Genomic DNA, 10223 nt, shown 5'->3' with positions numbered 1-10223 from the left:
AAATGGGTTTGGGGAGAAAATCTCTTCCACATGCACTTGTTCTCCCAGTCAATATAACAGCCAAATTCTCAAGGGAATCCACTTCCCACCACATGGTTTTCAGCTTCTGTCCTGCCCAATGCGATTCTCACATCCACTTGAAAACCCATAACCAGCATGTGGACTTTTCTTGCAGGCTTGGCAAACTCACCAGAGGAAGAACCTCAGATGTGAAAAATGGCTTCATTTGATCAGGATGCTTCTCTTTGGGGGGGATGACCTTCCTCCAGCCTCCGCCTCCCCCTCCTCCCCCCAGCACCTGCAGGCTGGCCGAGAGAGGTGGTTTTGCCAACTGCCGCTCTAGTGACCTCACCTGCTGACACCATTGTTGAGTAAGCGGCCTGCTGACCTCACAGAGCGGGCAGAATATCCAAAGAGAGACAGGCTGAGCTTGCCCTGGAGCCCTGATGAGAGGCTGTAGGCCACTGGCTCCAGAGCTGGTTGCCACAGAAGAGATACGGAGGCCTTTTCACCAGCCCGGGGTCTGGGAAATAGGAGGACTGCAGAATCCAGGGGCACTAGACAGAATCACTGAATCACTGAATCATAGTATCATATGCAGGACACTCACCACCCTATTGCTCATCCACTGTCATCTGCCACCCCCTTGAGCCTTCCCAGAATCAGCCTCTCTGCCAGATGGCTCTCCAGCCTCTGTTTATAAATCTCCAAAGATGGAGAACCCACCACCTCCTGAGGAAGCCTGTTCCGCTCAGAAACTGCTCAGTCCTGTCCATTTTCCTGCTAGCCCCGTGCCCTGGTCAGGCGGTCTGTAGCAGACGCTAATCACTATCCTGTTCATTCTCCCCTCCCTTAACTTCACCCGGCTACTCTCCACCGGAGTGTTACTCTCCTCTAGTATTTCCTTATGAGTACCACCCCACCTGCTCTTCACCCTTTTCTGTTCTGGCTTCTTGTAAGAGCAGGGGATCTCTAGGTTGCCCCCTTGGGGGGAGGGGGGGAGGTTGCAACCCTAGTGGGTGGTGTCTGCAAAGGGCAGGCTCTGCTGGCAGCCACTCCAACCCCCCCCCCCCCCGCCCCATTCTTGTGCTGCCTTCCTCAGTTCACCCATTCTCAGGGTTCAGTTCCAAACACACAACATGAAGCAAAACGACTCCTGTGCAAATATGAAAAGATTATGGACTCAACGAGAACACAAATTGTAGCCCCTGGGCCAAAGGCTTGAGGCAGGCTGGCAGGGCCTTTCTCCCTGCCCTGCGGGAGGGGGGGGGGACTGGCACCCGTGGAAGCTTCCAGAGTGAGGGGTGGATTTCCTCTAGAGCTCTGCCGGCAGGTCATGTCAGGCCTCCTGACCAAGAACTCCCACGGGCTTCAGCACCGGCCTCTGGGCCACCTGTGTCCATCAAGCAGGGCAGACTCCTGCTGTGTGCGCAAGAATGTCTTGCAAAGCAGTCCATGAAGGGCAGGGTTGGGTCGTGCGCATCCATGCAGCGTTTTCCACAGGTCCCCAATGAGTCATGGGTTGGATCCCCTTCCCCAGGAGAAAGGGCTGAGGAGTCTGGGGCTACTTGGCTTAGGACGCATATGAGGGAAGCAGGTCAAGAGTGTTGGCCCAGAGAAATTTTCCTCCTTCTCCCAAAATGTTAGAACTTGAGGGCATCCGGTGGGCAGTTGATGGAGGACAAAGGGAAATTGACATGTGACATTCACAGCCAGAGGATGCAGTGATGGCCACAGGAATCGACATCCTGAAAAGGGGATGTGATAGATCCGTGGAAGAGAAATGCATCCATGGCTACTACCCGTGGGGACTGAGGCGAACCTCCACACTCAGCCTCTGAATCCCAGAACCAGGAGCCAACCTCAGGGGAAGGCCTCAGCCTCCCTGCCCTGTTCGTTGGCCCACCAGAGGAACTGGGTGGCTACTGTGCTGGGGCCAGATGGACCCCATAGAAACTCCGTCAGGCTAAGTGCCAAGGGGCGTGCCCAAAAACCCTCTCACGCCGTCCATCGAAAGCACAGTCCACTAAGAAACTGGCTTCCTATCTGCACCTGGCAAACAGGGCTCAAGCTGAACCAGTAGGTGCTCTTATCAAAAGTGGACTTTGGTTATATCCTCTGGCTGTGCCTGAGCAGAGGCAGAGCACGCATGAGTTCCAAGGGCACCCTCGAGTTTTGGTTTACTTAATGAGCCGTTAGCAGCTTATCAAGGTAGCATGCCTGCTCCCTGCTTATTTGATCCCATGCGAGGGAGAGAACATGTTGATGAGGCACAATTGCGATTAAAAAGCATTTTCACAAGACAGAAGAAGAAGAAGAAGAAGAAGAAGAAGAAGAAGAAGAAGAAGAAGAGTTGGTTCTTATATACCTCTTTTCTCTAACCGAAGGAAGCTCAAAGCGGCTTACAGTCACCTTCCCTTTCCTCTCCCCACAACAGACACCCTGTGGGGTGGGTGAGGCTGAGAGAGCCCTGATATCACTGCTTGGTCAGAACAGTTTTATCAGTGCCATGGTGAGCCCAAGGTCACCCAGCTGGTTGCATGTGGGGGAGTGCAGAATCAAACACAGAATGCCAGATTAGAAGTCCGCACTCCTAACCACTACACCAAACTGGCTCTCATGTTAGCTTTATTCTAGCGCAGTCTTTATTCTAGTACAGCAAAAAAAAAAAAAAAAAACCCTGTGCAAGTTGGGAACTGAGGCATTATAGAGAGCATAAGCATGGCGTCCTATGGGCGATCACAATTCTCACATTTCCTTCAGCAAGTGCTGCTGCCTATAATTTTTATAGGCCTATCATTTTATCCTTGTGGCCGGCTGTCAGTTCCAAATGAGGTTTGAGTGGCCGAGGCAACCAATGAGACATTTTCGTTATTAGCAAGTCCCGGCACATGCAGACACACAGGAGGTGCAGCTGAATTCGAAGAGCAAAAGGACGTGTCCTTTGGGACTGCAATGTTTACCCCAAGAGGGCTCTCGAGCAAATGACCAGAGAGGTCGCCAGTGTCTTTTTTCAGGGCCCTGGATACAAGAGCAGGGGGTTGGAAGGAACACTTCTCCTACGAAGAAGGGCTGAAGGTTCTGGGACTTTTCCATTCACAAAAGGGACAATTAAGGGACTGTTAGGGACCAGGACACTGGGAGTTCATTTCAGCTCTTTATTGTGACCCCAGAAAGAGGCCAAAACGGAACCAATGAAACCCACAACCAATCCCAACTTATACACAAAAGCCACACAATAGATCTTCCCACCAGTGCACGCTATAGGTCAGTTTCACTTGAAACTGTCGGGATCTGGCAGACGGGATCTAGCTGTGCATCGGTCAATACAGTGCAGGCTTACAACCCTGCCTCCATCCTTGGCAGGTCTACAGACACAGCAGGACAATACAGGGGGGACATGATAGAGGTTGATAAAATGATGCATGAGGTGGGCAAAGAAGCCTTTTACTCGCTCTCTCAAAATACTAGAAGTCAAAGCCGATGGGCAGAAGATTCCGGAAGGACAAAAGGAAATCCTCCTTTATACCACGAGTGATTACAATGCGGAATTCACCACCAGAGGATGCAGTGATGGCCATGGGCATAGACAGTTTTAACTGCCTAATAGAGGGAGAGATAAACTAGAAGAGATCAGTACTTTGTTGAACTCTCTGAGCAGAAGCCGTGAGAAGGTCGACGCGGGCTGGGAGCTGCCATAAATTTCCTTGCCTCCAGTGGGCCTACTGGTAAGGTCGCATTTGTTTGTTAGTTCTAGCTAGTGGATTTTTATTTGCAACCTTCTAGAACAGCCTTTTTCAACATGCTGTCCATGGAGGGGCCCTGAAACAATTTTTCAAGCTTCGTGGTGTCCTGGAAGTGATGTCAGCTGGCCATGCCTCTCTGCCACACCCCCAGAAGTTCCTTTGATAATCAAAATCGAAATAAGGAATTCCACAGGCTGTAAGTCTATACATGCTCAAATAAATCCATTCCAAAATTCAAGTGTTTATTTATTTCTGTAATAATAAACTTCTTAGACAAATGGTAAATGTCTTGGGCAACCAGAACTTTTTCAGTGATTGCTCCTTAGTTATGCAATGTAAATGCCATATGAAATCATACAGAAAATCTTATCAACAACAATTAAAATCTATAAAATAAACAACATGGTATTTATAACATGCCTTAGTCTGGAGATTAATAATTTTTTTCAAAATACAACTAGAGAGTATCATATAGGCTTGTGCTCTATTGTAATGGGGTTCTACTGACATGCCCAAAAGAGGGGGGGGGAGGAGGAGGAGGAGGAGGAGGAGGAGGAGGAGGAGGAGGAGGAGAAGAAGAAGAAGAAGAAGAAGAAGAAGAAGAAGAAGAAGAAGAAGAAGAAGAAGAAGAAACTGGAATTACCTGGCTAAACATTTAAGGGTTAACATACATGGAAAGGTTAAAACAGGTCTCATGTATTTAGTCAATTTAAAGAGGAGCATGAGGAATATTCTATCAAAAAGAAGAGCTGGCTCTTATATGCCGCTTTTCTCTACTGGAAGGAGTCTCAAAGCAGCTTACATTCGCCTTCCCTTTCCTCTCCCCACAACAGACACCCTGTGAGGGAGGTGCGGCTGAGAGAGCCCTCATATTACTGAAGAAGAGGAGTTGGTTCTTATATGCCGCTTTTCTCTACCAGGAGTCTCAAAGTGGCTTACATTCGCCTTCCCTTTCCTCTCCCCACACAGACATGGTTTTTACTTCATCAGTGAACTTATCAATATAGGTTAGTATTGCTTTAAATTGGTTTTTATAAGGATATTAACAAAGTTAGTCTTCAGCAAGCAACCTTGTATTTTAAGACATATATCTTGGGTATACTAAAATCAAAGGCCCAAAAAGGTAACCATCCTCTAGGGCAGTGATTCTCAACCTGGGGGTCGGGACCCCTTTCCCAGGGGTCATGGCAGGGTGAGCAGCTTGGCCGGGAGGGGGGCATCATGCACACAACAGCCTTGCGGGGTAGATCAAGATAGAGTGTTCATCTGCCTAGATCAGTGAAAAAGAGCTAGATTGGCATGGTGGGACAAGAGGCAGAACTGAACTGAGAAACCCCGGGAAAAAAACCCAATTAATATACAATCATGAACAAGGGATCTTCACGCCATTGGTTAGTTTCGGTTTAATTCCCGTGAAAGACCCCTTGCATCATTTTATGGTTGGGGGTCACTGCAACATGAGGAACTGTATTAAAGGGTTGTGGCATTAGGGAGGTTGAGGAGCACTGCTCTAGGGAATCTTATAAGTGATAAGGCAACAAAATAAATTAAGGGCCACATTTGGGTCCTGAACCACAGGTTGAGAAACACCGATCCAGGAAGAACAACGTTTGAGTTCAATCTGAGCTGTTGTGAAGAAGCATGCATGCACATGAAAGCTTACACCTGGCATAAAACTGAGCTGGTCTTAAAGGCGTTGCTGGGCTCGAACTTAGTTCTTCTCTAGGAAGGTTGTGGAGAGACCGTCCAGGTGCTATGGGCCCTGCGAATCTTTAAACTGTAGCGTCGTCGTCCTTCTGCCCAGCAGATGGCTCCGCAGCACACACAAACGAGGAGAGCCTGCGCTTCCCGCTCCGATCCCCCCCTCCCAAAAAGCCATCTCCCAACGAGAGTTAAAGCAGGAAGCAGATGTTTCTTCTTCTCCTCCGTCTTGTTTATGGAGATGAGACGTATGAATGGGCCCCGGCATGCATATGCAAATGCAGCGACAAAGGAAAAAAGAGAAAGTGCAAAAGAAAACGATATGCCAATTTAAGGGCGAGGTAAGGTGCGTCTGTTATCAGGAACAAAAGCCAGACGCAGCGTCGCACGGGGCCGCCGAGAAGAGAGAGAGAGAGAGAGATTGTTTGTGGAGGAGGAAGCAAAACTTTGCTTTCCTAATAGGGATGCTGGCCTCCAGGTGGGACCTGGGGATCCCTTGGAATTATAGCTCCTCTCTGGGCGACATAGATCAGCTCCCCTGGGCAAAATAGCTGCTATGGAGGGCGGATTCTATAGCATTATACCCCATAGTATCCTACCCCCATCCCAAATCTCACCCACTCCCTGTTCCTCCCCATAGTCTTCAAGTACTTCTGAATCCAGAGCTGGCAACCTAGGTGGGACCTGGGGATCTGGAATTATAGCTCATCTCCAGGCGACAGAGATCAGCTTCCCTGAAGAAAATGGCTGCTTTGGACGGTGGACTCCGTCGCATTTTACTCCACTGAGGTCCCTCCCCAATCAAAACTCCTCCCACTCCTAGCTCCACCCTGAAAGTCTCCAGGTATCTCCCAACCCAGAGCTGGCAACCCTGCTTCCTAAGGAAACAAAAGGAAAAGGCATTTGGTTGGTTGCAGTTGGAAATGGAGTCCTGAATGTCCTGTTATAGCAATGAGTAGGGTTGCCAAAAGTGGGTTGGGAAATTTCTGGAGCTTTTTTTTTTTGCGGGGGGGGGGGGGGGGTCGATCCTGGCAGGGAAAGGGTTTAGGGTCGGGTTGCCAACTTGCAGGTAGTGACTGGAGAGCTCCTTTGGTTGCACTTAGGCATGTCCATAGAGAGAAAAAATCGGACCGTTTTGGATTTGGCCATAATCAATTTGGCCAAATCCAAATTACTCTGAATCGCCATTCACTGGGTTGGTTTTGGTGAAATGTGAAATAGTGCAGGTTTTTTTCCTGTGCACATAGCTCTCCCCTTCCCTATCTTTCCAGGCAGCTAAGAGCTTCTCCACTGCCTGAGAAAGCCAGGCGGGGGAAGCATTTAAAGGGTGCACCAATCAGCCAGCCATGCCTCCTGCCCCTGCCTATAAGGCACAGCCTGGGAAGGTGGGGCAGGGAAAGAGAGAGCATGCTCTCTCCCCTCACACATTATGGCCGAATCACGATTCAGAAACCGCTAATTCAGCCAGTTTAAATTACAGGGATGGGCAATTCTTCTTGGATGGGTCTGCAAAGTACCCGAATCTGCACTGATTTGGGTACCATTCGGTTTGTCCAAACCAAATTGCCCATCCCTAGTTACAACCAATCTCCAGGTGAGAGAGATCTGTTCTCCTGGAGAAACCAGCCCCTTTGAAAGGTGGAACGTATGGCGTTATACCCCATTGAAGTCCCTCCCTGAGCCCCACCCTTCTCAGCCTCTGCCTTCAAAATCTCCAGGAATTTCCCAACCCAAATCTGGCAAGCCCAGATTTGTTTAGGGAGGGGGGTGGCCACAGCAAGGTATTATGTGATAGAGACCACCCACCCATATATCTGTTTTCTCCAGGGGAAAAGATCGCTTATGTCTGGGGATCAGTTGTAATCCTGAGAGATCTCCAGACCAAACCTGGAGGTTGGCAGAAACCTGGAGTTTGAAGAATTCCAGATCAAAGGACCCCGTAATGCTGTCTTAATATATAACAAACATGTATGTCAAATATAGGAGAATACATGTATTTATTACAATTGAATTAAAAAACACTTGCAGGCCTCCTGTAGTAGACGCGAGATAGAATAAGATCACACATTTATGTCAAAGACAGACCTAATGCAACCCCGACCATACATGTTTCAGCCAAACGGCCTTCTTCTGTGGTCAAGCATAAAAATTAGGATTCTTTTGTGCCTTCAGCAGTGCATATGTGTCGAGCCCAATTCCTCCCTGAGCCAAATACTCATGCTTGTGTTGGGCGCCAAATCTGATAGCCAAACGGAGATAGTGTGCACAAGTCAGTGTGCCAGCTGTACTCTGCTAGGGCCCCATGAATTCTTAGACTGACTTTGGTGCTATGGGCCCTGCGGATCTTTAAACTGGGCCTGCTTCCTGGACTGGGGCTCCTGATTTCACACAATCCCATCTCTGTAAGGGACAGTAGTATACAATTCCCCATACATCCAGATGCAACCGGATTCCCTGGCTCACTGGAATTCTTGAAGGGGTAGCACCAGAACTCCATGTAACAATGGAGTAGCTGACGCCGCAGAACAGCTCTTGCATGCTTATGTTTTGTCTTGGATGCAGAATATACCAGTGGGGGATGTCCAGTGTGGTTAAGAACAGCAAACTCCAATCTGGAGAACAGGGTTCAGTACCCCACTCCTTTTGCACATGAAGCCTGCTGGGTGACCTTGAGCCTATCACAGTTCTCTCAGAGCTCTCTCAGCCTCACCTACCTCACTGGGCGTTGGCTGTAGGGAGGGGAAGGGAAGGAGATTGTAAGCTGCTTTGAGACTCCTCCAGGGAGTGAAAAGTGGGGCATAAAAACCAACTCTTCTTCTGCCACAAATCAAGGGGGACAACTCGATGCTACAGACCATTCTTTATTCAAACGTGTGTCCTGCCGTTTTGCCCATGAAGGGTTTCCTGAATGGCTGGAGGGTATCCTGAGTGGGTGGAGTTAATTAATTTGTTATATATATTTTTAAAGTTGTTAAACATTTATAGGGTGATATGACCATGCACAGTCTGGTTGACCCGCCCGCTTCCCAAAATGGCCAGTGATGGAGGGGGTGTGAAGGGGAGTGTACACAGATATGATCCTCAACCATATTCTGCACGATCACACCACTTCTGGGGTTTTTCGAAGCCTGGAAAACGTTTCAGGGGTTTCTCAGTGGTAAAAAGGTTGAGAAAGGCTGCTCTATGCGGAAGGAAAAACTCATCTTGAAGGTGCAATCGAAGGTTCTTATCACTTGCTATACAGGCTAATGTGGCCAGATTTGAATCATTTTCTCTGGCCAGAAGCTCACCCCTACCTGCAACAGGACTAGAAGGCTGATTTAAGGAATCCCTCTCCCTTGGAAATGATGCCCCTGTGTTAGTCGACAGGTAGAAGCAAATAGTGTTTTTTTGCTCTACTGAACACTATCATACAGTATCAATTATTACAATCTATATTATGGAGGTTCTCGGGTCTGATTTTAGAGAAGAAGATAAAGAAACTTTTAAGGGATGAGAAACCCCAGATTAGTGCTTGTGCTGCCAAATTCTATTTTGCCACCCTCAAATTACCTAGTACCTTCGAAGGATAATGTATATTTTAGAATTTTATGAATTGTTGCTCATGTCTGATTTTCTGATTTTTACAGTCATGTAATCAATGGTACTTTTCATGTTTCATGCTGACCTGTGGTGATATCGTAGCTCTTGCACTGCTCTGCATGACTGTTGTTTGTTTGCGTTGAATAATTGCTACAAGGATATTTCTCAACCTCCAAAAATATATTGAAATTGGAGCGGGGCCACAAGCTGAGTCTGTCTCTAGATTGCACAGGCTGACAGTGGACTTGGTATTCCAGTTCCCGCCTCCCCCTTTTTAATTTTTAAAATGATTTTGAATGAATGGGATGGAAACATAAATAAAAGTACATTTGAATAGAACTTGTAAACAAAAGATGAATAGTTTCCCCATGAAATTTCATAGTACATAATACATTAACATCTCTACTCCGCATTTTCCTTGTGAATATTCTACTATTAATGTTCTTAATTATTCCTTTACAACAGTCGTTATAATATATGAAAGGCAGAGAACATCCTTTTACTGATCCACAAAATCCAGGAAGGAGTCCCAGTGATCATTAATTTCTTCCAATGGCCTTCTGTTTACTAGATTAATCATTTTTCGCCATTGTGGCCAATTCTCGAATCTAATTGTATATCCACTCCAGGCAATTCCTGCTGCTTCCATCTAGATGCGACAGAAAGCCTGGCTGCTGCGGTCGCAGGGAAGAAAAATTCTCTGGCATTTTCAGGCAAGTTGGGAGGAAAAGCAAACATCTGGGGCCTAAAGGGGACTTAATTTTTAGAATTGTTTCCATCACACCATGTACTTCTACCCAGAACTTTTTAGCGCCTTCCCAAGACTACCACATAGGGAAAAAGGAACGAGTGACATCACAACCTCTTCAACATCAAATTTATTCCCATTCATTCATTCATTCATTCATTCATTCATTCATTCATTCATTCATTCATTCATTCATTCGTTGGATTTATAGCCCTCCGCTCTCAAAACAATAATCCAACAATAAAACCCCAATTGACAATATTACAACCCCAAACGGATGGCAAAACTTCATATGGCGAAAGACCTTACAAGGACGGCATAGGGAGGGACCAACCTGTGTCAAGATGTCTGACGCCAATATCAAGGGGGATCCATACCACCTGCTCTAGCACTGGCCCCAACCATATACCTGGTGGAAGAGCTCCATTTTGCCCCACCCCGATCTA

The 10223-nt window shown here is 47.4% G+C and overlaps 1 long non-coding RNA gene across 2 annotated transcripts in view; it reads left to right on the top strand.

The window, feature by feature from the left end:
• The first annotated feature begins 5545 nt into the window (after positions 1 to 5545).
• LOC143836740 (uncharacterized) overlaps positions 5546 to 10223 on the top strand; it is a 51203-nt gene continuing 46525 nt past the window's right edge. The window contains exons 1-2 of one of the 2 annotated variants that reach the window (XR_013230699.1): positions 5546 to 5788; positions 9659 to 9742. This is a non-coding gene — a long non-coding RNA (uncharacterized LOC143836740). The remainder of the gene's footprint in view (positions 5789 to 9658; positions 9743 to 10223) is intronic. The other variant, XR_013230700.1, reaches the window with a different exon arrangement.

This window comes from Paroedura picta, chromosome 4, assembly GCF_049243985.1.
Source record: "Paroedura picta isolate Pp20150507F chromosome 4, Ppicta_v3.0, whole genome shotgun sequence".
NCBI lineage: Eukaryota > Metazoa > Chordata > Lepidosauria > Squamata > Gekkonidae > Paroedura > Paroedura picta.
The sequence above is the reverse complement of the archived record's forward strand: the minus strand, read 5'-3'. Positions and strand labels throughout refer to the sequence as shown.